At 44.8% G+C, this 27,962-nt stretch overlaps 1 protein-coding gene across 5 annotated transcripts in view; it reads left to right on the top strand.

Annotated features, from left to right (window-relative positions):
• Positions 1–27,962, top strand: part of HLCS (holocarboxylase synthetase) — a 219,339-nt gene that overhangs the window by 159,217 nt on the left and 32,160 nt on the right. The gene's annotated exons all lie outside the window — the stretch shown is intronic.

Here is a 27,962-nt window from a genome sequence, read left to right as displayed (position 1 = left end):
TTAACTGATATAATTCTGTAAAGAATCAGTTTCAGAGTAGGAAGTTGATGTCCTAGTCAGTTGCTCCAGAAGCAGCAAATGAATGATTTACTTCTCTTTTATTCTCTGTCTTGGCTCTCTCTCTCAGCTAGTGCTACGGACTTATGAATTATTACTTTATAATCCATCACAAGTCCTTATTCTTTACTGGATTGATCCAGATTAGGCCAATTTGGTTCTTTTCCATAGTGAATAATACTTACAAATTGGGATCTTTAACTTCTCCTTCTAAAAATGTTGGACCAGGGCGCCTGGGTGGCGCAGTCGGTTAAGCGTCCGACTTCAGCCAGGTCACGATCTCGCGGTCCGTGAGTTCGAGCCCCGCGTCGGGCTCTGGGCTGATGGCTCGGAGCCTGGAGCCTGTTTCCGGTTCTGTGTCTCCCTCTCTCTCTGCCCCTCCCCCGTTCATGCTCTGTCTCTCTCTGTCCCAAAAATAAATAAATGTTGAAAAAAAAAAATGTTGGACCAAGAGCTTAACAGGGCTCTTTTCCCTCCCCCCACCCCAAATAATTGTGCAAACTGAACATAATACAAATGGCAGTTACCCTAAGATGCTGAAGAGTGAACAGAAGCAGGCAGGCTCTGGTGGGGCTCCCTCCTTGGAAAGGGAGGGACTGGAGCCATCCAAAGTAAGCCCAGGCCAAATGCTTTCAGTGCAGAGAGGGGGCTACCAGAAGGGAAAGGGTCGGAGAGGGCATCTCGGAATTCTGTCTACGCACATCTTCAACCGTGGAACCACACATGCGCAGAATAGACTGAAAGCACCTGGGATAATGACAGAGGATTGGAACGGGGACCAAAGCTGCTGTCCACAGGAACGGAGTTTGCAGTTCCAGTTCAGCTAAAGTCGTTGCCGACCAAAACAAAAGAAACAACGTTCAGCAAAGAAAAAAAAATCCAGAATCTATGCAGTTTAACATTTGTCACGTGTAGACTATGAAGCTAAAATACTCCATAATTGAAGAACCAAGAGAATGGAACATTCTCTCAGGAGAAAGGAAAACCAACAGAGTCCAACAAGATGAAGCAAGTATGGGGAGGAGCAGAAGAGGATTTTGCTGTGACCATTATATTGTGCTTAAATGAAGTAAAACAGTATATGCTCACCATGAAGGAAAAGACATGATATCTCAGCAGAGAAATGGAAATGATAAAAAAAAATGTTTTAAAAAGAACCAAATGGAAATTCTAGAACTGTGAAACTACAGTACCTGAAATAAAATATCTACAGGGTGGACTTCACAGTTGAATGGAAATGACAGAGAGAGAGAGCAAAGATGGGGCAGCAAAAAATGTTAGAATAAATAATGGCTTAGACTTTTCCAAATGTTATGAAAAGTGGAAATTTATAGATAGAAGGTGATCGAGGGGTGTGGAGAAGAGGAAATACAAAGAGGCCCATGCCGACTCTTTCAAATAAAACACAAGGGAACTATAATCCGATTAACGGATGACTTCAGCACCCACAGAGACCAGAAGAGATGGAGCCACATCTTTAAAGTGCTGAAGGAAAACAATTTTCGTCTCAGAATTCTTTGTCCAGTAAAACATCCTTCAAGAATGAAGGGATCAGGGGCGCCTGGGTGGCTCAGTTGGTTGAGCATCCGACTTCGGCTCGGGTCATGATCTCACGGTTCGTGGGTTCGAGACCCACGTCGGGCTCTGTGCTGACAGCTCAGAGCCTGGAGCCCGCTTCGGATTCTGTGTCTCCCTCTCTCTGCCCCTCCCCTACTTGTGCTCTGTCTTGCTCTGTCTCAAAAATACATGAACATTAAAAAAAAAAGAATGAAGGGATCAGGAAGATCAAAAAGTTCAGAGGTGGACGGCAGTGATGGTTGTACAACAGTGTTGAATGTTTCTCATGTTGCTGAATTTTACCTTCAACAGTGGGTGGAATAGTAAATTTTGTGTTATGTGTGTTTTGCTACCATACATTAAAAAAAAAAAAAAAAGAATGAAGGGGAAATCGGGACATTTTCAGATAAAGAAACTGATGAGAATTCATCCTGAGCAGATCTGCACTTCAAGAAGTGCTAGAGAAACTTCCTGACGCTGGAAGGAGATGACCCCACAAGGGAATGTGGACCCTTGGGGAAAATGAGGAACACTGGAAATGGTAAATATTTGGGAGGATACAAAATACTGCTTTTTTCTTTGTGCTTTTCTCTCTCAATTTCTTTCATGATCACGTAACTACTAAAAGCAAAAATCATAACTGTCTTGAGGGGCTTATAACATTTGCAGATATGGTACCTATAACAACCATAAGGGTAGGTATGGACCTCTGTCAGTGCAGGAAGTGGTATGATATTGACTCTAAGTGGGCTATGAAAAGTTATGACCTATATTGTAATCCCTGATGCAGACACTTAAAAATGCAAAGAAATATAGCTAAAAAGCCAAAGAAGAATTGAAATGGATATTCAAATAATTTTTGTTTAAGGCAGGAAATGAGAAACAGGAACAAAATTTTTATTTATGTTGTGACCCATTAAACGAGTAAAAGGAAATAGTTTTTAAAATTAGGTTATGATAATACAGTAGCCATAAATCGAATTTTTTGAAGAACATTTTTTTAAGATACTTATTTTGCCCTGGTTCTTTTTTTTTTTTTTTTTAAGAAATTTATTTTGCCCCCGTCCTTTTCTTTCTTTCTTTCTTCTTTTTTTTTTTTTTTAAGTGGGCTCTGCACCCAGTGTGGGGCTTGAGCTCACAACCCTGATATCAACAGTTGCATGCTCTACTGACTGAGCCAGCCAGGCGCCCTGAAGAACGTTTATTAATATGAGTAAAATGCTCCCAATGCTTTGCTAAGTGAAAAAAGGATACTCAGCCACTGTAGGATGACAATTAAAAAATATATTCACATACTCACAGAATATAGAAAAAGTTGTAAGGAAATATACCAAAGTGTCTTTTAGTGGTAGAACCCTAGGTGACATAATGGCCTCGTCTTTGCTACATTTTCCATATTTTTTACAGTGAGCCTAGGTTATCACAAAATTTATTTTTAAATTTTTTTTAAGTTTATTTATTTTGAGAGAGATTGAGAGGGAGAGAACATGCACGTGCACACACGAGTAGGTGAGGGGCAGAGAGAGAAGGAGAGAATCCCAAGCAAGCTCCTCACTGTCAGTGTGGAGCCCACCGTGGGGCCTGAAGTCATGAACCATGAGATCATGACCTGAGCTGAAATCAAGAGTCAGACACTTAACTGAATAAGCTACCCAGATGCCCCACAAAATTTATTTTTTAGCTAATACTAGTATATTGTTATATAATAATGCTTGGTTTTTCTACATTCTCTGTTTTGATTCTCTACTAAATTTATTTTTATTCTAACAGCTTTTCCCTGATTCCATTAGATTTTCTAAGCATACAGTTGTGCAGTGGACATAAAATGAAACTATTCAGTCCCGAGGTCTCTTAGTCTCTAGCTGCTTACCTTAACACAACAGAGAATGCCCAGGAGCTAATCTGCACTGTTCACACTAATTGGTGGATCCCAGGCAGTGGGACATTGTGTGTCCTGGTACATCCTGCTTCCTCCTCTATGGAGAGGGCTCATGGTAAGGATTAAAAGTGTTGGTGGATGCAGAGTCTTGACTTGGTACTTGGCCATCACATGATCTTGACAAATGTTAGTGTTATTACTGTGAGGATGTATCTCTTGCACATACTTTCCTTCTGGAAGGTTGCGGAGCTGAGCCCTGGAAAGCAGCTACACCAGTTTGTGGGTAGATCATGTGAAAGGAGGAACCATGAACAGTCGGTCCTCGGGGTGCCAGCTCTGGGCACCCGTGCCTAAAAATGACATCAGTCTGTCATGTGTGTTATGTTTTACGAATATTTAAAACCTTCACCTTGGGTGAAGATGTTCTCACTTATGTGAGGAAGGATATGGAATGTGAAAATGATGTGTACCCTAGGTATAGTCTTGAAGAGGCTCACTGTAGAAGAATCAATCTCAAGGTTTAATCCAATGAATGAGGAATCCCTCTGGTAAGCCGCCTTTGAGATGGTCCCAGTGGTGTCTGCCTTTGGGCATGTATGCTCCTCTGTAAGCCCCTCAAGCCCCTCCCCTTGAGCGTGGGCTGGACCTAATGACTCACTTTTTAAAAAATGTTTGTTTAGGGGCGCCTGGGTGGCTCAGTCAGTTAAGCGTCCGACTTCGGCTCCGGTCATGATCTCGCGGTCCGTGGGTTCGAGCCCTGCGTTGGGCTCTGTGCTGACAGCTCAGAGCCTGGAGCCTGTTTCCGATTCTGTGTCTCCCTCTTTCTCTGACCCTCCCCTGTTCATGCTCTTTCTTTGTCTCAAAAATAAATGCTAAAAAAAATTTTTTTATAAGTTTATTTATAATTAATTAATTTGTTTTTAAATTTACACCCAAGTTAGCATATAGTGCAACAATGATTTCAGTAGATTCCTTAATGCCCCTTACCCCTTTAGCCCATACCCCCTCCCACAACCCCTCCAGTAACCCTCAGTTTGTTCTCTATATTTAAGAGTTTCTTATGTTTTGTCTGCCTCCCTGTTTTTATCTTATTTTTGCTTCCCTTCCCTTATGTTCATCTGTTTTGTATCTTAAATTCCTCATATGAGTGAAGTCATACAATATTTGTCTTTCTCTGACCAATTTTGCTTAGCATAATACCCTCAAGTTCCATCCACATAGTTGCAAATGGCAAGATTTCATTCTTTTTGATTACCGAGTAATACTCCATTGTGTGTGTGTGTGTGTGTGTGTGTGTGTGTGTGTGTGTGTGTATACACACCACATCTTCTTTATCCATTCATCCATCGATGGACATTTGGGCTCTTCCCATACTTGGGCTATTGTCAGTAGCGCTGCTATAAATATTGGGGTGCATGTTCCCCTTCGAAACAGCATACCTGTATCCCTTGGATAAATACCTAGTAGTGCAATTGCTGGGTCATAGGGTAGTTCTATTTTTAATTTTTTGAGGAACTTCCATATTGTTCTCCAGAGTGGCCGTGCCAGTTTGCATTCCCACCAGCAGTGCAAAAGAGATCCTCTTTCTCTGCATCGTCCCCAACATCTGTTGTGCCTGAGTTGTTAATGTTAGCCATTCTGACAGGCATGAGGTGGTATCTCACTGTGGTTTTGATTTGTATTTCCCTGATGATGAATGATGTTGAGCATCTTTTCATGTGTCTGTCAGCCATCTGGATGTCTTCTTTGGAGAAGCGTCTATTCATGTCTTTTGCCCGTTTCTTCACTGGATTATTTGTTTTTTTGGGTGTTGAGTTTGATAAGTTCTTTATAGATTTTGGATACTAACCCTTTATCTGATAAATTATTTGAAAATATCTTCTCTTATTCCACTGCTAGCCTTTTAGTTTTGCTGATAGTTTCCTTCGCTGTGCTTTTTATTTTGATGAGGTCCGAATAATGTATTTTTGCTTTTGTTTCCCTTGCCTCTGGAGATGTGTTGAGTAAGAAATTGCTGTAGCCAAGGTCAAAGAGGTTTTTGCCTGCTTTCTCGAGGATTTTGATGGCTTCCTATCTTACGTGTAGGTCTTTCACCCATTGTGAGTTTATTTTTGTGTATGGTATAAGAAAGTGGTCCAGGTTCATTCTTCTGCATGTTGCTGTCCAGTTTTCCCAGCACCACTTGCTGAAGAGACTGTCTTTATTCCATTGAATATTCTTTCCTGCTCTGTCAAAGATTAGTTGGCCATACATTTGTGGTTCCATTTCTGGGTTCTCTATTCTGTTCCATTGATCTGAGTGTCTGTTTTTGTGCCAGTACCATACTATTGTGATGATTACAGCTTTGTAATACAGCTTGAAGTCTGGGATTGTGATGCCTCTAGCTTTGGTTTTCTTTTTCAAGAAACCAATTGCTTTGGCTACTTGGGGTCTTTTCTGGTTCCATACAAATTTTAGGATTGTTTGTTCTACTCTGTGAAGAATGCTGGTGTTCTTTTGATAGGGATTGCTATGTTTGTTTTTGCTATATTTATTTTTGAAGGAAGGAGAGAGAGAGAGCGAGAGAGTGAGCATGTGTGGGGGAGGGGCAGAGAGTGAGGGAGACACAGAATCCAAAGCAGGTTCCAGGCTCTGAGCAGTGAGCATAGAGCCCAGCGTAGGGCTCGAACTCACGAGCTGTGCGATCATGACCTGAGCCAAAGTTGGAGGCTTAACTGACTGAGCCACCCACGTGCTCCCCTAATGGCTCACTTCTGACATAGAATATGGCAGAAGTAATGGGTTGTTACTTCTGAGATTAGGTTACGAGAAGCACTGTGACTTCTGTCCACCCTAGTGGACACCTTCCTATAACCCGTGGGAGATATAGAGCCAGAGGCACCCAGCTGAGCAACCCTGTCTCCTGACCCTCTGAAACTAGGAGACAATAAAATGTGTCTTCAGCTGCCAAGTTTCGGGTAAATTTGTTACACAGCAGTTGGTAGCTAATACACTTTGTAAAGCAGTTAGGTATCTTCATGGACTTTCCCTGCCTCATTCCATCCCCTCCACGTTGGTCCTTCAGGAATTGTGGCAGTTCTCCATGGCATCCTTTTATTTTTTTAATTTCACATCAAAGCATCAAATGCCTTTCCTGCCCATTCCTTCATCTTTCCATCTTGCTTCTGGCCCAGTCACCACTTTTTTGCTGTGTTAACAAAAGAACATATTGACTATTGCTGTCCTTTCATCTGTTACTTTGGAGATCTCCCTTGCTCCTTTCAGAAGTCATGGGGAGATGGGGCCTCAGTGTGATCTAGAGCCCAGAGCAGTAGTTCACAGCCTGCTCTTTGGCCCTTTGTCACATCTCAAGGAGGATGTCACACACAGGGGCCACACTCAGCATAGGTCACCGTGGGCCAGTGCACTAGGGCTGCCCGTGACCACGCATGGTCCCCTGTGTCCTAGCTCCAAACCTTCCCATCACCACCCGCCAAATATTGACTTACTGAGATAAAAGGGTGGGGGAATTCTCTAAGCTACAGGGCCCTAAACTGAGTTGGCTAGACCCCTGGATTCTAGTTCCATCTCTGCTGCAGCTTTGCTGTGTGAACCAGAACACATCTTTCTCTCTAGTTTCTATAACTGGAAGGCCTGGACAATAATAACCACCATTTCCCTCTTCTTAAGCAGAGCTTTAGGGAAGGATTTCCTCTAAAGTGATAGGAAATGAATGTTTAATATTTTAAACCTGAGCGCAAGGATTATACAATTTGTAAACTGTAATAAAAGCCACCAGTGTCCCTGGACCCATGAAGAGTTACGGGGGAAATACAGCTCATCTCACTCAATGAAAATACTTGCCAATTGAAAATTAGTTTCTCATGCATTGCCTCTTTATTCTTTTTGCTCATACTTAATAAAGTGGACATTTGGTGATGGACTTCTCAATGCTGTCCCTGTGGCCATCAGCCTATTCACACCATTCCTGGCTGCATTAAGTATCCCCAGTGCAGAGAATTAAGTCACTGTAAAAGTATACTCTGGATTTTACCAAGAGGTCACGGAGAGCCCTCCTTGCCTGGGCAGTCAGCAGCATTCTTATTACACTTCATTTATCTATTTGGGAGGACTCAGGAGGACCAGCTGGGCCCCTGTCTGCACTCATCAAGAGTTAATTTCTGAGCGAGGTGCTGTGGTCATGAACAAGTGCAGAAGGTACCCTGGTGGTCCTGCCAGATGAGAGGGGCCCTCAATTAGCAGCAACGTTCAATCAGGCTGCTTAACCCGCCACGGAGCCGAGATGGTCATGTCCTTCCTGCTGCCCTCCCATAAACACGGAGCCACCGTCAGCCTTGGGTGTCTGTGTGGGCCGGGATGAGGAAGACTGCACAGATCTGAGCCCGACACACATTCAGGGGCTACCTGAACATTGCTTTTATTTTCAACAGAGTAGTGAGGGTTAACCATGAGGGATTTTTTTTTTTAACCTTTTGAAATTTGGAAGCATCTTTCTGTCTTTGCCAACTGCATATTTCCCAAGCTGGGTATCACACTGGCTTTGTTTCTTTGCTATTAAACACAATGTCATGTTGTCCTGTTTCTGGCATGGCGTAGTGTGTGTTGAGACAGCTTGTTGTGGTAGAAAGTCAATGCGTAACTCACCGCTGTAAAGCCTCGTTCCCTCTTTCCGCATCACGGTTCATGCCGTGGCTAAATGGAGGTGATTGTCTCTGCCCTGCCTACCTGGCAGAACTGTTAGGAAGGTAAAATATAGAAACAGTTTGGAAACTGTCAAACATCATACAAATCTGAGGTAAATTATTGAATACCATGGTTGCATTGCTCCTAGTTGGCTCATCAGTAGGGCCGAGAGAGGTTAAAAAATGTTTTTAACATTTTTTTCATTTTTGAGAGACAGAGTGTGAATCGGGGAGGGACAGAGAGAGAGGGAGTCACAGAATCCAAAGGAGGCTCCAGGCTCCGAGCTGTCAGCACAGAGCCCAACACGGGGCTCGAACCCATGAACCACAAGATCACAACCTGAGCTGAAGTCAGATGCTTAGCCAACTGAGCCACACGGGCGCTTCCAGAAGTGTTTATTTTAATGATCGTGTAAAGAACACCAGAACCTGGTGTTCTTGCTAGGTATCTTGTATTTTATTAGAGATGCTATCTAATGTTGCCGCATTTAATCAATAAAAACCAAATATAAACGCTTCCTCAAGTTTTGGCCAAGCAGCTCTCACACATTTTGAGGACCATGGTGGACAGAGGGACCAGTATGGTAGGAGGAGGGTGGGTGAGAGTTTCTTACCTCAGTGTGACGTCTTGCTGAGTCATGAGACCCACTTGCCTAGGGAAGCTATAGGTGGGTGTGGTGATTTCGTCAGTTCCTAGCCCAGGGCGGGTGATTTTGAGGACAGTCCACTGTGGAGTCATTGAGCAGGTCCCTTGGTTATCTCTGGTCAAGCACCTGTCCCAGATGAGTAACTGGATTTACTTACCCCTGGTGGCTTGAAATTCTTCTGGTCATCAAATAGCCCACAAAATAGAAGTGGAGGCATGGCCCCCATGCCCTTGTTAGCACCTGAGGGTATGATCGGGGGTTTGATTGTGTGGCATCTGCTGGGAGCATGGCATTGAGCCTGGGGGACTGGCTTGGAACCAAGGGGCCTCCCGGAAGGCAAGTTGCGCCTCAGCCACGGGAAGAATCAAACAAAGACCGAGAAGGTGTTGGTAGAACACATTCACGTTAGATGGAAAGGCTTAGCACTTTAAAGGTTACTGCAAATTTTAAGCTTCTTTCTTTACTTACCTGGCAGATCGGAGAGTGCTATGTCTTGGTGTAATGAAGCATTACGTTGGTATAGCAAAAAGGAAACTGCCCTCCTACAGGAATTCAGTCTCACTAGAAGCTCATGGTCTGGTGTGGGGCTCGCCTGGGAATGGATGTGTATATACATGTGCACGTAGGCGTTTTTCCTGATGGGGAAGTCGAGACCAAATTGCCCATTACATTGCCGGATTTTACCTGATGGTTTCCTAAAATGGACATTGGATAGAAAATCCACTCCTGTTTGCAGGCTTTTTTTTTTTTTTTTTTTAACCTTAGAGTTTTGTTTTGTTTTTTTTAACCTATGGCTTTTTGTTTTTCCTGCTTTTGCCTTGGAAGCATGGAAATGATTCGTGTAGAATTATTTTGATGGAGGAAAAAAAGAGTAGAAATTGAGGAGTAAATCAGTCACCAGGTAGTTCTTGCAGCCAAAACCCGTCAGAGCCAAAAGCTGCCGCCATATCCGGAACTTCGCTCCAGACCTCGTGGGCATAAACTGGAACCTTGGCAATAAAGTTTGGGACACAGAGTTGTCCTATGCCAGGGCTTCTGGAATCCAGATTCGATACTGCACATTTCTCTTTGTTTTTAAAGGAGAAAATCACTACTTTAAACGTTAGGTAGATCTGTTTCATCCTGAACATGGAAATATTGATGCTGGACAGAAAACATGGGGAAGGAAGCTGGGGGAAAGTACATCTGTCCTGCTCCTGGCCAAGAAGTACAGACCTCATTCTCCAAGATCGCGCCCTGAACCTCTGCCCATCTTGTCAATGGAGGATGGTGTGCCAAACAGCTACTCCTCTGATCGGCCTGGATCGCCTTGCGCCTCAGGTCCCCAGCTGCGTGTTCTGTCCTCTCTTCAGGCTCTAGTCATCTCGTTGTGACCATGACCATGAGCGTAACACCTGAGATTCACTTACAGTTCAGGGTGTAGGGCTGGGAATTGGACTCCCATTGCACAGAGTTCCTTTTCACGTCATTGATTTTCAGTTGAATCATGCTTGTCTACATTTGTTCCTTTGTCTCTGACTTCCAGAATAAGAATCAGAGGTCATATTTTGGAATTGTCACCGTAGTCCTTCCTATTTCATTTTTGAAACACTCCCTGAAATGGTTGACACACAGCTGCTTCCTAGTAAAAGGAACACCTTGCACTGTTCTGTTTGTTTACTCCATCCAGGATGGTACTTTTTTTATGGAATCTCACTGCACTAAATTACACTGAGAGTGAAAAGGCAACTCTAGTTCTGTGGTAAGTCTGTTCTATGACAGAAACTCCAGTGTTCTTGATGTTCAGTACAGTGCAGAGAACGGCAAGGGCTTGAGATCTGGACCCAGAGGGCAGGGACAGAGGTCTTAGCCACGTCACTCATCTGCTTGGATGCGAAGTGACTTCTCCGAGCCTTAGTTTCTTCTTCTGTAAAATGGTGCTAACGAGAGCAGCTTTAGAGCTTTTACTAATGATAAGTAAATAAGACACTATTGAAAAGTGCCATGTAAACATTTGTAAGCTACAAGGCAAATGTTGATTGTATATGTAGAGAATGTGTGTGGCAGAGAAACTATTAACATGATTCCCGACTTGCTTCATTTTCCTCCTGGGCACATAGCTACCCTCTCAGCTGGGTTGGTGCTACATGGATGGCCAATGGACAGGAGGAACATGAAGTATGTATGCATCTTCCAGGCGTGGCTCAGATCCAGAAAAATGGCAGTGTTACCAGTGGGAAGAGGCCTGTCCCTGGGTCACCACTTGGAGGAGAGCTGTCTAACTAGCCTTGGACTTGGGCCACTGCCCTTGGGCCCCTGCCGTTGGGGCTGTTTCACCCAATGTTAGCCTACCCCAAATAATCACAGTTTTGGAAAAGAATATTATTTGCCACTGTGTTAGCATATAAAGTGCTTGGGGTTGTTTTGTTTTTTTAGAGCACAAGTAGGGGAGAGTGGCAGAGGGAAAGAGAGAGAATCTTAGCTTAGCGTGGAACCCAACATGGGGCTCAATCCTGTGACTCTGGGATCATGACCTGAGCTGAAATCAAGAGCTGTATGCTTAACTGAGTCACCCAGGCAGCCCAGTGCTTGTATTTTTATATACATCATAAATACAACATACTGTCATTTAAGGGTATTTTTATCATGTTATATATAATATTGTTGCTAAAAGTACAAATGAAAATCAACCTGTTTGCAGTTTTTATAAATAAAACCTAATTGCTGACAATGAGCCAGATCCATATTTTAAGATTTAGTAAAGTTTTGTACATATCTTGACCAAAAATAAAGTTAATGTTGACTCGCTTAGAGGTGAGTTCCTGCTATAAACATTAATAATTACAAGAGAAGATTAACTGTCATTGATCAAGCACTTAGCGTGTGCCCTACGCACTACACTGAGAACCTCACAGACGTGACAGGCATGCACCTGAAGTGAGACATTTGCTTTTTCTTTCAAAATTGTTTTATGCCCATTAACACTGAATTATGAGACTAAAGCTTAGTATTCCTTTTCTAGATTGCCATGCTCCCTTCCCCATTGTTATAATAGAATGTGGCACCCATGAATTAAGCTGAGTTACTAATTCTATAAGAGAACCTTATTTCTAAAATGTCATAGGGCCAGCAACTACTAAAATCAATTTCTAGCCGACCATTGCAGGTTGAAAATTTACACGGGTCTCTATTGTGAACTGGGTTTGTTTTGGCTGGTGTTAGTAACAAGGACAATTATTCAGGGGGCATTTGTGGCTTACCAGTGATTCACCAGTCTGTTCTTTAATTTTCTTATGTAAATATGTGCAGCCAAATACGGTTTCCTGCATGTTTCATCCATCTGCTTGAAAGCATCCAAGCACCAGATCCTCAGTCATTCCCACAGAGTCAGATGCTGCCATTGATGGGACAGTCCCAGCAGCCACAGATGCGTTCTAATGAGTTGACCTCGGGTTTGTAATATTACCTCTTCCCTTCAACACCACTCTCCTACCCCCAAAACTAAGTGGACAGAATTCACACCCCAGGGGAAAGAATTGCAGCCAACAGTAAACTTACTAGAGGGTTCTTGAACAGCTGGGCTTGTGTCCTCAAGTTGTGTGAGTTAGGGTGTGTTAAGACAACAAATGATGGAAAAGGGATGTTCAGATACAGCCTTTATGCTTGTGGTAAAGGAAATGCTGGGAAGACAAGCCTGGTGGCTGAAACATAGGCTGGGGAAACCCCACAGCTGGACCTCCCAGACCAGCCCTGGTTTTAGTTTCCTTTCCTTTCTTTTCTCCTTTCTCCTTTCTCCTTTCTCCTCTCTCCTCTCTCCTCTCTCCTCTCTCCTCTCTCCTCTCTCCTCTCCTCTCTCCTCTCTCCTCTCTCCCCTTTCCTTTCCTTTCCTTTCCTTTCCTTTCCTTTCCTTTCCTTTCCTTTCCTTTCCATCCTTCTTTTCTTCCCTTCTTCCCTCTTCCCTCCTCCCTTCCCTTCTCTCTTACCTTGCCTTCCTTCATTTTAGTGTTTATTTTTGAGAGAGAGAGAGAGAGTATGAGCAGCAAGGGATATAGAGAGGGAGACACAGAATCTGAAGCAGGCTCCAGGTTCTCTGAGCTGTCAGCACAGAGTCTGACACAGGGCTTGAACCCACAAACCACGAGATCGTGACCTGAGCCAAAGTCGGACGCTTAACCGACTGAACCATGCAGGCACCCGTGGTTTTAGTTTTCTTATCTGTCAAGAATCATGGTACCTTCCTGCCTGTTTCCTCACCAGTAAGATGGAGCTAATGATAGTACTACCTGCTAAGATTACGGAGTCATTTGGTGTGAAATGGGGGCTGGCACGGGGACCCACAGGGATAGAGGGATTGGCTGCTCTTGTCGTTGTTATCACTACGATGACATCCGTTCACTTGTACTGGTGATGTCCACATTCCTGGGAAGCCTGATGACAGATTCTCTGTTTCTGAGCTTGCTGTACAGATTGTGTGTGTGTGTCTGTTCACCAAGTATGTGTGAAGTACCTGCTGCATGCGAAACAGTGTGCCAGCAGCGTATTCCAAGTATGTCCACGTCCATTTTGTCTGTTCTCAGTAGGGAGCGCCCTGCGGTGCTGACCTCTGTGCATCAGCATGGAGTCTAGTTTGCACTTGAGGTGCTCCCCATGATCCCCGGATGATGCAGAGTCTGCAGGGTCTTGTAGGCTCAAGATGAACTGTCCAGAAATTGTTTGCAGGTGTGCTCTGCAGCTGATATTAAGCACCGTTAGTAAATGTGCAAGGGCGCCTGGGTGGCTCAGTTGGTCAAGCATCTGATTCTTGATCTCAGCTCAGGTCATGATCTGACAGTTCATGAGTTTAAGCCCCGCATTGGGCTCTGTGCTGACAGCGTGGAGCCTGCTTGGGATTCTCTCTCCCTCTCTGTCTGCCCCTCCCCTGCTCGCTCTCTCTCTCAAGATAAATAAACATTTAAAAAATAATTATAACGGGTGCCTGGTGGCTCAGTTGGCTAAGCGTCTGACTTCAGCTCAGGTAATGATCTCTCGGTTTGTGAGTTTGAGCCTCATGTGGGGCTCTATGCTGACAGCTCAGAGCCTGGAGCCTGCTTTGGATTCTGTGACTCCCTCTCTCCTCCTGTCCCTCCCCCACTTGTGCTCTGTCTCTCAAAAATAAATAAAATGTTAAAAAAAATAAAAAAATTAAAATGTGGAAATGAATTCTGTGAAACTCAGACACCCTTCAGTAGAAAGAAAGATGGCTGGATTTTCCTCATGAGGCTGTTTCTAAATGTTTACATGTTACTGTTACTAATTGTTCACTCCTAACCCTGGTAATTTTGGCTTGTTACTGAATTCCTGGTTTCTCAAATCGGAGAAGTGAGGCTTTGAATCCCGGAGTGACTTCCTGAACATCCAGGCTGACTCTGGGATTCAATTTGGTCCAGTTTTCTGCTCTGTGGAAGTCTGGTGGATCCAAATTCGATAGCACTGCATTGGACCCTGCTGGCTGTGCTGGGAATGGCAGCCTAACTGCTCATGGATCACGGAGGTTGTGTGCTTTCTTAGCACGAGTAGATCAAAGTGTGCTAAATGGGCTTGTGTGTGGGCATCGTTGCCTTGGGGAGTGTCCCCTGCTTTAAATATCCTTTCCGAACTGGTGGCTTCCAGTCCAATCTCTCCCCTGATCTTCAGATTCTCACGTTTATTCACTAACTGGATAGATAAGTAAATTATAATTACACTTAGCTAATTTTTACATATCCAAGAGACAGCTTAAAATGAACTTACCCCAGTTATCAAGACATACGTAATTGTCAAGTAGCATAGAGGAAAATGGAAGAGGGTAGAGATCCCAGAAATAGACATTTACATGGCCAATTGATTTTTGGTAAAGATGCCAAGATCATTCAATGGGGAAAAGATAGTCATTTCAGTACATGGCTCTGCAACAACTGGTTGTCTGTATGGGGAAAAAAAATGAATTTCAACCTTTACCTTGGCACCACATGGAAAAATTAACTCTAAATGGACCATAGGTCTAAATAAGAGAGCTAAACTATTAAACTTACAGAAGAAAACGTTAGTGAAAATCTTTGTGACATTGGACTAGGGAAAAAATTGTTAAACAAGACAGAACATGAATTGTAAAAGAAAACAGTGATTAATGTTTAAAAATCCTTGTTTTTATGACACAATTAAGAAAACAAAAAGACAAGCCACGAGTTGGGAGAAAATATTTGCAAAACTTGTATCTGACAAAGAAGTTGTGGCTAGAATATATAAAAAGCCTTCCAACTCAGTATTAAGAAGACAACCCAATTTTAAAAAAAGGCAGAAGAATGGAATGGAAGCTTCACCAAAGAAAACAGGAATGCCAGAAAGTACGTGAGAAGATGGCTCAATATCGCTAGTCTTCAGGGAAATGCCAGATTATGAGATACCATTAGGCATCCATTCACAGGGCTAACATAGCGGCTGACAATGTTGACAGGGATGCAGAGAAAGGGCAATTCTCCTATTGCTGGCCGGATTGCAAAATGATAACAGCCAGTTCTGAAAACATTCTGGTGATATCTTACGAAATTAAAGATACACTCGCTGTATGATCCAGCAGTGCCACTCCTAGGGATTTACCCAAAGATGAATGAAAACGTATGTCTACACAAAGACCCGCTATGTAGATGTTCACGGCAGACTGGAAACAACCCAGCTATTCTTCAGTAAATGGATAAACGAATTGCTGGATACAAAGGAACAAAATCTTAGCACCTGCAGTAACATGGGTGCATCTCAGAAATGTTATGCTAAGTGGAAATCCATGGATCCTACCTGCCTGGAAGCCCTGCGTGATTGAGCCCCACCCCGACTCCCGCCTCACAGACCTACGTGTTCGCGCACTTTCGCACACACACATGCGTATTGAGGCCTCAGTCATGGCGCGCACCCACTCCCTACGTCGGCTTCTTTGTGTTTGTTCTTCCCCTGCCTGGACCCTTCCTCTCCCAGATATTCCTCCTGTTCTCACTTCCTTGGGGACCCTGCTCGCATGTTAGCTCAGGAGAGAGGCCTTCCTTAATTGTCTTTAAAAAGTCTCAAACAGGCTCCACTCGCCCTTGGGTAACTTACCCCTTTACCTAATATAGAATGTATTTGCTTGATATTTGCTTAGTATTTGCCTCCTCCTGCCAGAGCGTAAGCCTGTTTTGTCTACTGCTGCATTTCTCGCTCTCTGCAACACTGTTACATGGTAAGTGCCCAGTCAAAAATTGTTAGGTAAATAATGTGAATGCACAACGTTAGGAATGCGGAGAGCGGGATGGGATGAGACCTCGGGTGTGGTGTGCCGGGTCAAGATATAGGCTCTTGCATTCTGTGTTAGCAGCTTCTCCTTAGCCTTTCCATTCACTCATGTGCTGAGCAGGCTCTGACCGTGTTTGGCTTTGAGAAACCGAACTGAGGAAATACACACCGGAAATGAGCGCCAGTACATATAATATGTTCAAGTGGGAAATTCTCAACATTTTTGCAAAGGTATTAAAAGAGAGCTTTTTGCATAGGGAACTTCTCAGTCTATAGCCTACCGATTATTAGTCTTCCTCACCACACCCGTTCCCCATTTATAAAAACAAAAATATAAGGCAAAACTAGGAGAAAAGAATTGTAACAATATTTATGAAATGTCGGACTTAAATGCTATTGAAACAACTGTGGACATACACTGTTTTCTGACATTACCAGTCTATTCTGTTGCTAAAGATTTGTTCGTCTTAAAGCCGGATTGGAAGATTTTACACGGAGCGCAAATTACTGGCTTTAGATGGCATCACCATGAGTTATGTAGGGATAGTGTTAAGAGAGACTGTGATCGGAAGTCACTTTTACAGAGTAAACTTGCTAATTTAGGTTCGATGATCTTTTCTGTAGATGCTGCATTATTTCCTTTCCCCATTTCTGAATTCTTCCTTCTGGAAGTTACTGCTCATTAGCATGGATGCACATGTGTCCTCTGGAAAAAGAGCCAAAGGAGGCAATGACCTTGAAGTAGTTTTTTTTCCCTGTTTGTGAGTGGCCCAAGTCAGTGTGGTGGGTTCTGTGGGAAGACTGAAGGGATACAGTGGTGCTTGGGATTATTTGCCGGTTTTGGAGAGTGGTGGCCTTTTTGTTTTCCAGTGTCCCAGATTATCTTAGTCCTGGTCCCCTGCCATTCTCATAGGCCTGCTGATACATCTAATACAAATCGTTGTACTATTTTATTATTTTTTAAAGTTTATTTGTTTTGAGAGAGAGAGAGAGAGAGAGAGCACGCGCATGAGTGGAGGAAGGGCAGAGGGGGTGCAGAGAATCCAAAGCAGGCTCCTCTGACAGCAGGGAACCCAATGAGGGGCTCAAACCCACGGACCGTAAGATCATGACTTGAGCTGAAGCCGGACCCTCAACTGACTGAGCCACCCAGGTGCCTCTGCACTATTTTAAATAGTAAACAGAAACATGCTTTTGGGAATCAAAAAACTTGGTAAATTTGGGAAACCAGTCATCTGACTAATAGGTCTTTGGAGAACTGACCTAGATTCACTGACGTGTATCATAAATCTTTTCTGCATTTGCTGACACAATCATGTGATTTTACACATTTTGCCCTCCTGATGGGTTCCACTGATAGGTTTTTCTGTTGTTAAACCATCCTTGCATTTCTAGGATAAACACTATTTGATTATAACGTATTGTACATAAGATGCACAATTAAATTAATATAGCTAGCATTTCATTCAGGATTTTCACATTTCTGTTCATAAGTGAAGAGGGCCCATTATTTTGTTTTCTTACTTACCTAACTTAGAATTGAGATTAATTGTACTGGAACCATAAAATGAGTCAGGCAGCTTTTCCTCTTTTTCTAATTTGTGGAACATAATGGAATGTTTTCAAAGTTACAAAATTGCAGCTGTTTAGAACCCCAGTTGTGTTTGGTTTTACTTAAGCCACCAAAATATTTTTTTAAACTTTATCCTTAATTAACCTTTTAAATTAAAAAGATACTTTTCTAGTTTCACTGTTTTTCTTTTTTCCAGTGAGTGACTTAAATTAACTGTCCAGTTAATTTTTAATGAATATTTATTCACTCATTCATTGGACATTCATTACGATTTACTGGGCATTTGCTCTGCACAGGGCATTATCCCAGGCACTGGGGGAGAAATGAATGGCAAGAGTTCTTCCCTCATTTTTTTCTGGAAGGGAAACAGAGCTTATTTACCTAAGGCAGCATGTTTCATTATGAAAGAGGGGGTTTGGATCCCCTGAGACCTTCAGCCATTTGTCTCTCACGGAATAGTCATGTTGCATGTTTATTGAGCTGTAAAGGATTCATAGTCCCAACTTTTCTAGTTTCAGTTAGAAATGTACATAATTCTTCATTCATCGCGTATTTATAAAGTACCTACTATGTGCTAGGCAACGTGTATGGCACAGAAACTCTGAATGTAGTTTGTGTCAGAGGTCATCATTATTTTTGGAACATGCATGTTTTCATCATTTACTCCTGTTCTGAACATAGTTAAAAAGTGTTTGAAGGCAGGAGCATCTCAGTAGGGGCCCCCTGTGTTCGTGTCGCTCCTGCTCTGCACGCGTGCGCAAGAACAACTTGTTAATGGGCGCCATCCGTGGCTCTTCACAGAGGAGCAGGTGCATTTCCACCTTGTCTCCGGGTTGGCAGTTCAGGTGTGCTGACCTGGTGTGGTCACCATGCTTTGTGTTTCTGAGAAAGAAATCAAAAACAAAGTCAAGTTGATCAGACATCTTCCCTCTGTAGTCAGACTCATTCCCTAACTTACCTGGTCCCATGGCTCTGAGTACCATCTCCACGATGATGGTTCCCAATGAATAGCCTTGTCCAGATTTCTCCACTCCAACCCCACACTACCTTATAGACCCACTGGACCATCCCATGGGCCTCTCATACTTGCTGCGTCCAAATCCAGTGCCTGATCCACCTTCCCCCTGTTCAGCAGCCGGCTTCCTCCTCTCAGCAAATGGCATGTCCCCTTTCTACCAGTTGCGTGGGCCAGAAATCTTGGACTCATTCTTGACCCCTTCCTCCCTTCCTTTCTTCTTTCCTTCTTTCCCTCCCTCCTTCTTTCCTTCCCTCCTTCCTTCTTCCTTCCTTCTTCCTTCCCCCTTTCCTTTCCTTTCTTCCCTCCTTCCTCCTCTCTCCTCCCTTCCTTTCCTCCTCCTTCCCTCTTCCTTCCTTCCTTCCTTCCTTCCTTCCTTCCTTCCTTCCTTCCTCCCTTTCTTCCTTCCTCTTCCCTTCCTTCCCTCCTTCCCTCTTCCTTCCTTCCCTCCTTCCTTCTTTCCTTCTTTCTTCCTTCTCCCTTTCCTTTCGTTTCCTTTCCTTCCTTCCTCCTCCCTCCTCCCTTCCTTCCCTCTTTCCTTCCCTCCTCCTTCCCTCTTCCTTCCTTCCTTCCTTCCTTCCTTCCTTCCTTCCTTCCTTCCTCTTCCCTTCCTTCCCTCCTTCCTCCTTCCCTCCTCCTTCCTTCTTCCTTCCTTCCTTCCTTCCTTCCTTCCTTCCTTCCTTCCTTCCTTCCTTCCTTCCTTTCTTCCTTCCTCTTCCCTTCCTTCCCTCCTTCCTCCTTCCCTCCTCCTTCCCTCTTCCTTCCTTCCTTCCTTCCTTCCTTCCTTCCTTCCTTCCCTCCTTCTTCCTTCCCTCTTCCTTCCTTCCTTCCTTCCTTCCTTCCTTCCTTCCTTCCTTCCTTCCTCCCTCCCTCCCTCCCTCCCTCCCTCCTTCTCTCCTCCTTTCCTCTCTCTCTCTTTTTTCTTTCAGGAACTCAACCTATCATCAAATCCCATTGGCCCCACTTTCGAAATACCTAGAATACTGACCCCTCCCCCACCTAGGCTGTTTCTTGTACAGCAGCCAGCTGCATCTTTTTTAAGAAGTCAAACTATACCGTCCTTCTGCTTAGAATGGCTCAGCATTGCTTATTTCATTTAGTATAAAATCTAGAATCCAGACCTTCAAAGCCCTAAACCTGCCCCCCCCAACCCACATTCCTATAGCCGTCCCTGCCCCCTACACACATTCACAACATACCTTGCTCTTCCCCATACCCACTTTAGGGCCTTTGGCCGTGCTGTTTCCACTGCCTGGAACATTCCTCTCTCAGATACATACCTTCACGACATATTCTCTTGCTTCCTTGTTCTCCCTGAACAGATGTCTTACCAGACGGGCCCTTCCTGACCATTCCTCACACAGTTGACATCCATCCCTCGTCCCTCTTCATCCCCTTTACTCTGTTTTGTTTTCACCATATTGCCGCCTTACGTATTTACCTGCTCTGTATATATTTCTACTCCATAATCCTGGTGCATATTTTTTTAACTTAAAAGTGATATTTTAACCTGTCAGCTTACTAGCATTTTTGCTTCATAGAATAAAGCTGATGCATTGGTAAGAACATACCCTGTTACCCTTTGTTTTCATGAGTCGTCCTGTGGGCACAAGTCTCTGCATGTCCTTCAAGCTCTTGGGAGAAGCAGGGGCCTAGAGTAATGTGCTTGTACTAAGAAAGCATCCAGAAATGAACGGGACATTAGAAAGGCTACTAACGATCTCAAGAGCCTTAACTTTTTGTCTCAAGAAAGCGAGGGTTTCTTCTCTTTGTAGAAACTACCTGAGGTCATTTCATCAGTGATAAAGTACGTTAGGGGCCTCAAGTCCAACCGTGAACATGTCTGTGAGATTGGGAAGCAAGTGCAAAGCTCAGTAAGAGGGAATGGAGAGGAATTGCCATTTTCCCTCCACGTCCGTCCGTCTGTCTGGTGTGGTTAAGCAGACCCATGTTCTGGATCATCTCAGAGGCGGTTCCCACAATGGACGTGGTACCATGTGATTTCACAAGTAAATAAAAGGGAAGTGAAACCAAACGAGCAGGCTGGCCGTCATAGTTCAGGTGGAGATGGCGCTTGGGTCTCCGTCATTCCCGTAGGGAATGGATGGCACAACCTTCCTTCCCCAGAGCCTCCCTGCACCTTCCTCTGGCCTCAGGTCCAAGCATGCCACCCGTCCTAATAGCTCTGCGGTTCTGAGATGCGACATTGGCCACTGGCTTCGTTGTTTGGGAACAGTTATCTGTGGTGGGTACCGGACTTGTCACTTACTAGCTGTGTGGTCCTGGGTCAGTCACTTAAGTTGCCTGCTCCACAAATGGGGTTGAAGATCCCCCCCTAGGAGCACTGTCCCAAGGGTTAAACGGAATCACAAGCAGCAGTTCACTCAGGGGCTGATGTCACCAAATCAGCTGATGGCGATTCTCCTCCTCCTTCGTGTGAGTCACCGGAAAGTGCCATTTTTGCAGACCTGAAACAGCGGAGGCTCAGCCACGCTTCACACGGTTCTGCCCGATGCTTCTGCTCCGACCCGTCTACAGTGGATGGTTTGTAGGCAGATGGCAGCTGTCCCTGGTCACACAAATGCCAAAGTGAGCTCGTTCTCCTGCCGTGTGACCGAAGAAAAGGCTGCCTGTCCCCAGGGATTAGCGCTGGGAGCCTGTTGAGCAGCCGCCAGGTGATTTAACTGGGGTCCTGTTGTAGGCTTCACTATTGGCACCTGGTTAATGGGATGGGGATTTAGGGACGCGGTACTGAGATTGTCTTTTCCTGTCCTGTGCAGCAAAGTCCCGAGTGCCTTGACGGGCAGTGCTTCCCCGGCTGGGTTTTCCTGTGTTCGTGCTCCTGTTTCTGCGGCTGGCCCGTGCCGTTCCAGAACACTGGTTGCATTCCGCTGCTTTTCCTGGGGGGGCTCACAGTGTGAAACTTGCTCGCGCCATCCCAACCAGCCCTTGCTTTTTAGGTGGTGGGAGGACACCCATTCTAACCTGGTTTCCCTAACCCCCCCCCCTTTTTTTTTCCTCCCTTCCTCTTTCCTTTCCCTTTGCAGAGTGTTTGGTGGCGTTGTGGGGGTGGGGGGATGTTGCGCACAAGGTTTCTGAAGCCACAGAAACATGATCCTTGTGTCCTTGTGCGTCTAGCAGACGGGCCTCTTTGAAATGACCGCGTTCCACGTGGCCCTGTGGCCCTCCCCCGCTTATGTGACCCCCCACTTATGTGGCCCTGGCCCCCTGCTTATGTGGTTGGTGAGGGCCTGCCTTCCAGGGCGCTCTCGGCTGGTGGCAGCTGCCCTTGGGCATTTTTCCTATCACTCTCTATTTCTCTCACGTGGTACAAACCCACCTCGAGTAGGTTACGTTTAATGGGGTGAGAAAAACCCACACTGGAAGAGAAAAGTCACAGGTGAGGTCAAGCCTCTTCCTCCCGGGAGGGAGAATGATTTTCTCTCCTCTGGCTCCCACACCAAAAATTCATACAAAAGAGCTCTTTTTATGTTTGATGTATTGCTTTTAAAAAACAAATCCTTCGTGTTTTTTCATTTTTGGTTCATACCTCTTGGCCGACCCAGCAGGAATTTGGCAGCTGAGGGTGCTGCTTCTCGAAAATGCTAAAAGCTGCCTCGCAGAGTCACTGGCTTCTGGGAAGGCTGGATGCAGGGCAGGGACCCCGGGAGGGTGGGGCGCCTCCTTCCAGTCTGCGTGTATTAAAGGGCTTTTTGGTTGTTGACAATGATTGTGCCAATGGAGGCTCCTTACGCCATTCTTTTTGCTTACTATATGTTGGAAATATTTTTTATGATGGAGAGTGTTTTTTAGGCTTACCCAGGGCCCAGCAAGATGTGTGTCCGTTTTGTTTTAGATACACGCACTGCTATTTTCCCCCCGTGCAGAATCTTTTCTAGTACGATTTATATTCCAGAAGATCTTTGATAAGGCATATTTAATAACCCACTGTAAGTATAAGCAAGCTCAAACCTCAAAACAAAGGCACACCTTAGTTGTTTCATTTTATTCTGTTTACAGAGCACATTGTCCAGCACCTGAAATCTTTGCTTTAAAAAGCATCAGAAGTGAGACAGAGGCCTGGGTGGCTCAGCTGGTTGAGCGTGCGACTTTGGCTCAGGTCATGATCTTGTGGTTCGGGAGTTCAAGCCCCGAGTCAGGCTCTGTGCTTACAGCTCGGAGCCTGGAATCTGCTTCGGATTCTGTGTCTCTCCACGCCCCGCCCCTCCCCTGCTCACGCTCTGTCTCTCTCAATCTTTCAAAAATAAATAAAGCTTAAAAAAGTTGTTTAAATAAATAAATGAATGAATGAATGAATGAATGAATGAAGCACCAGAAGCCACATCAGTACCAAATCAGCACAGACAGGCAATGATGGTGTGAACAAAACAACAGAAGACAATTCTGCCGACTTCATAGTTTTTCTAAATGGAGAGAACACCAGAATTCTGCCATCTCCTGCTTCCGGAAACTAAAGTGCTCTGCAGGCTGAATGAAACGATGCCCTGCCAGAACAGTAATCTCGCACAGCCCGGCCTGCCTTCCAGTGCAGACAGCCCCCCTTGCTGTCTGAGTCTTGACAGCCCAGACTGGAGCGTTCCTGCTGCCTTCTGGACCTTTCTCTGCAGATGAGCAGAAACATAAGACTCTTAGAATGGGAGCCAAATACAGAATATGTCTTTGTGATTATCTTTATGCCTTTACTCTGGAATATAGGAGCTGAAATAACATCATGGAACCCTACTTCACAACCCTTCATAATTCACTGAACATGCTTGTCACCCACTAAATTAGCCAAAAAACAAACGAACAAAAACATGGATTTTTTTTTAGTGATACTGTCCAAGATAGGCAAGGATATAACGAAATAGGTACTCTTAAACCAAGTTTAAACCTTGATGGGAGTGTAAGTGGGAAAAGTCTTTTGAAAAGCATTTTGGTAGTGGGCATTAGGGATCATGAGAAGTTCCTACTCTTTGATCCAGTAACCCTGCTTTGTCGTAATCTACACAAGAAATACATGGGAAAATATATGGGAATATCCTTCGGGAAACTCGTACTTATGAAACACGTTGTATATAGTCACTCGATGGGATATTACCCATCAACAGGAAGACTAACAATATAGAGCAATGCTCAGATCAATTAAAAAGTAGGTTAAAATAAGTTGTTAGATTAAAATCTTAAAACAGACATCTGAAAAAGGACCAGGAAATGTGGAGAAGTGGTTATGTTGTGTTTGGATGATTGTATCTTTTATTTCTGTTTTCCAAACTATCTGTGGCGTGATTACTTTCATAAATTAAATATCCTACGTCCTCCTGACCACGGTAAAGGAAAATGTTATTGAGCCTCCACTAATTTAGAATTTATGATTATCCGGTCGGAGATTAAATTGGAATTTCCTTGGTTTATGGGCACAGACAAAACTGTAGGGAAATTGTTTAAACTACTTGAGGAGTTCAAGCCCAAAGTCATACTGCAGCATATTTTTAATTAATTGAATGCATTTGAAAGAAGTAGAACTGCATGAGAAACATTTTTTTTTCCTTCACCGTATCAGACTACAGTCATCTATCTGACCCAGTGATTTCATTCTGTCTGTGGTATTAAATGGATGAGGTGGTGCGTAGTGTTTGAGAAGTAAGAACAAATGTTGTCAGGTGGCTTGTGTGTCTGCGGGGATGGGTCTTTTTGTTGACTTTTCCTAACAGGATAACCGAGGTATTCATTTGCTAACCGGTAGGGTTCTCTCAGACCAACTTTCTTAAAGATTTTGTTCCTGATCTTTCCAGAATTAAAGTGCTGTACAAAAACAACGAAATCCAACTACTGGCGATTGAAGATCTCTGTCACAGGGCTGCACTCCCGTCTATAGGAAATGGGGTGACTGCTTTCGGGACTCCCCTGTGCAGCAGAGCATTATAATACAGGTTATTCATTTTGACCAAAGAAGTTATTCATCCTCGCTTAAAAATTCCTTTGACTTTTTATGACTTCAGGATCCTTTTAATAACACACTCATTTTATATAATAATCTCCCACTGTAATGCAGTGCACACACCTCTCTTCCAGACCCCGCCCCTCAGGCCTCCGCCTCCACCCCCGCCCCCATTACAGACCAGGGTCTGTAGCAGGAACTCCCATCTTTCCCCTTTGCATTTTAATGCTTATCGTAAAAAGCGTTATGAGAAGTTCCAGGCAGTTTCATTTTGTGAAAGCACACCCAGCAACGTCGATTTCATTAGAACGTTAAGCTCCGTTTACTGTTCTTGGCTTTATGAGGGTCATTTGCTGGGACCCGGTTTAGCAGTAGGTCCAGAGGTGTGTCCGTCCTTGGGTTCTGCAGGAGAAGCCACTCGGCCCCCTCTGTGGACACAGGGTGGCTGTGCTGTGTCGAGTGCGTGACAGGCGGGCCCAACGCATCGTGAGCTCAGCATGCCCTCAGTTCTACCCCTTCTGTGCGTTCCTTGGGGGATGTGCTGCTGGGTGCTTCTCGAAGCCTGGCGCGTGGGTGCAGACGGGTGTGCACGGTACAGCGGCAGGAAGACAAAGTATCACAGTCTCCAGGAAGCGCCACAGTTTTGACTTTTCTGGGGAGTGGTTACCCAGGAGTTTACTGGGGGCTTGAGGGAATTGGGTGAATCTAGCAAAATAAAAACAGAATCTTCCTGTGATCAGAACTGAGCCAAGCAAGGGATGAAAGCAAAAAAGAAGCACAAGGCAGGGGCATTTGCCCAAGGAGTCCTGTCGGCCCCCCACCCCCCAAACCCCCGAACCGTGGATGGGCCAAGGGCAGAGACCAAGGGCAGCCCCCGGCTTGCTCACCAGCACAGGTGAACTGTGTGTTTACCACCTGGCAGACAGCTTCATCAGGTGTTTTCACAGGCCTTTCCTTTATTTCTTTTTAAAAATTTTTAATGGTTTTATTTTTGAGAGAGAGAGAGAGAGAGAGACAGAGCGTGAGCAGGGGAGGGACAGAGAGGGAGACACAGAATCTGAAACAGGCTCCAGGCTCCAAGCTGTCAGCACAGAGCCCGATGGGGGCTCGAACCCACAAACTGTGAGATCATGACCTGAGTCGAAGTCTGGTGCTCAACCAACTGAGCCACCCAGATGCCCCGTCATGGGGCCCTTTTCTTTTAATCTAACTGAGGGAAGACAAGATGATTCCTCTTTCTCCAGAATATCCTGAGCACCTCAGACAAGGGTGACATGTGGCCTATTGTAAAATGGCCCAGAACATAGGAGCTGCCCCTTCTCCTAGAAGAGATGCTGCCAAGGAGCCTTCTCTCCCTTCCATCGTGTCAGCTTGACAGCGGGAGGGATCCGACATTAGTTGAATGCCCACAGTGTGCCTGGGGCTCTGCTCAGGGTACCTGTGCAGTGTGACACATTTATTATTGGAGGGTTATAGGGAAGGGTCTGGGCTTATCTGTGAGGAGGCTGGGGCTCAGCATAGACAGGTGACCCCCATGAGTGCCCCCAGCAAAGCACCTGCACCAGGTTTTCTGTGACGCTGGGTGTGACAGAGGATCCTGCACCAGCTGCCCCTCGACGGGGACAGATCAAGTGCTGTTCAGTGGTGGTTGGAGTCCCAATTGCCCAGAACTCCCCAAGAGACTGGCGCTTAATTGCCAGTTTCCGCGTAAGATTAAAGTGGTGCCTTATCCCACCGTTCCCCAGGGGGCACTTTTGGACGAGCACCCCAGACTGAGTTATACCAGGACTTGGAGTGGAGGTGACAGTGTCCTAGGCAAACCAGCATGTACACACACGCCTGTGTGCCCGTGCACGCACGCGCGCGCGCACACACACACACACACACACACACAGCCAGCTGAAAAATCTAAGTCTATATTCTTGCAATTTGTTCAGTACTTCGTGGCCTTGATAAGTTCCAGCTTTGGGCCATGGCCGAAGCCAGAGCTGTGCATATGAAATTATTACCTACAAAGGCGAGCTTATTTCCTACACGTGTTCACATCTTTAAGTGCAATCTGGGTTTGCCGCGCTTTGACCTGCCCCCACCACGAAGCCAGCCGTCTCCCCTTGAACTCTGGCCCCTCGTGTTGTCCTTCCCTCGTAGGTGGTCCACACCGCCTCATGTCACTGATTATCCTTCCCGGTGAAGTCTTTTCTCCCCAGTTTGATTATACATTCAGCGAGAAATGCAACTTCACTTAAGATTCTTTTGCATTCCTCCATATATCTAAAGTGGCATTTTAGGTATTAGGAACCCAGTAAATAAATATTTGTTATTAAAAACTCCACTCCATTGACTTACCCTGTCATTGTTTCTGATGGTTCAGGATGCCTTTAGAGTTGTTGTCGTTGTTGTTGTTTAAGAAAAATGAAACAAAATGCATGGAAAAGATTTATGTATTTGGTTGGGGGAGGGGGAAATTAAACTTCTCATAATAGTTTTTAAATTAAATTTCGTACTTGTCCAAATCCTTTCCTTCTCCACCCCTTCCTCTGATATTCCCTCACTCATTAAAGCCTAGGATTTTGATGGTATTCACAGGGAAGCTGATTTACTGGAATAAAGAAGTTCTTTAAGTTTTAAATTTTGGAACATTCCCAGTGTGTCTGAACCCGGGTTTCAGATTTTACTGGCATTTTGTTGGCAGGGCGGTCTTTGGAGCCCGTCCTTATTTTGAGCGTGTTTCCTGACACCTTTGGCGGTATGGTACTATGTTTTTTAGATTTAAAAAAAAAAAAAAGTTTAAATAGAAAAGCATATATAAACATATACAGAAGATTGATTATAAAATGTCAAGCAAAATAAAAGGGTGGTTAAAAACTCTCTAAAATTAACAAACGGGAAGCACTTTCTTTTTAAAGGGGCAGTTGAAGGCAGGATGAGGTAGTTATCCGGAGAGAAGATTTCCAGGAAACCCCAGGAAAAGCTGACTTTTCCTTTCTGTTCATTCTCCTCTCCATGCACGAGTGTCTTGTTGAAATAAGGTCAAGGAGACTGTACCTCCTGCTGTGCTGGGCACATGGTCGCTACCTGCAGTCATCAGGGAGACAGATGTTACCCAGCTGAGATGTGGGGAGACTGACAGAGGGAAGGACAAGGGGACAGGACCCTCCCCGGGTTGAGGGTGTCTCCAGAGACCAGCCACACAGGGAACCCTGTGCCACTCGGGGCCTGAAACAGTATTTCCCAGAGCCCGTGGGAAGATCTGTGAGAGGAGAGGCCGAGGCCCGGTGTTGGGAGAAAGTGAGTGAGACCCTCTGAATCCTAAAGCCGACGTCCCATTTCGTGAGGACACCTGAAGAGTAT

This window comes from Lynx canadensis, chromosome C2, assembly GCF_007474595.2.
Source record: "Lynx canadensis isolate LIC74 chromosome C2, mLynCan4.pri.v2, whole genome shotgun sequence".
NCBI lineage: Eukaryota > Metazoa > Chordata > Mammalia > Carnivora > Felidae > Lynx > Lynx canadensis.
Note: the sequence above shows the minus strand (reverse complement) of the source record. Positions and strands in the feature narration are given on the sequence as shown.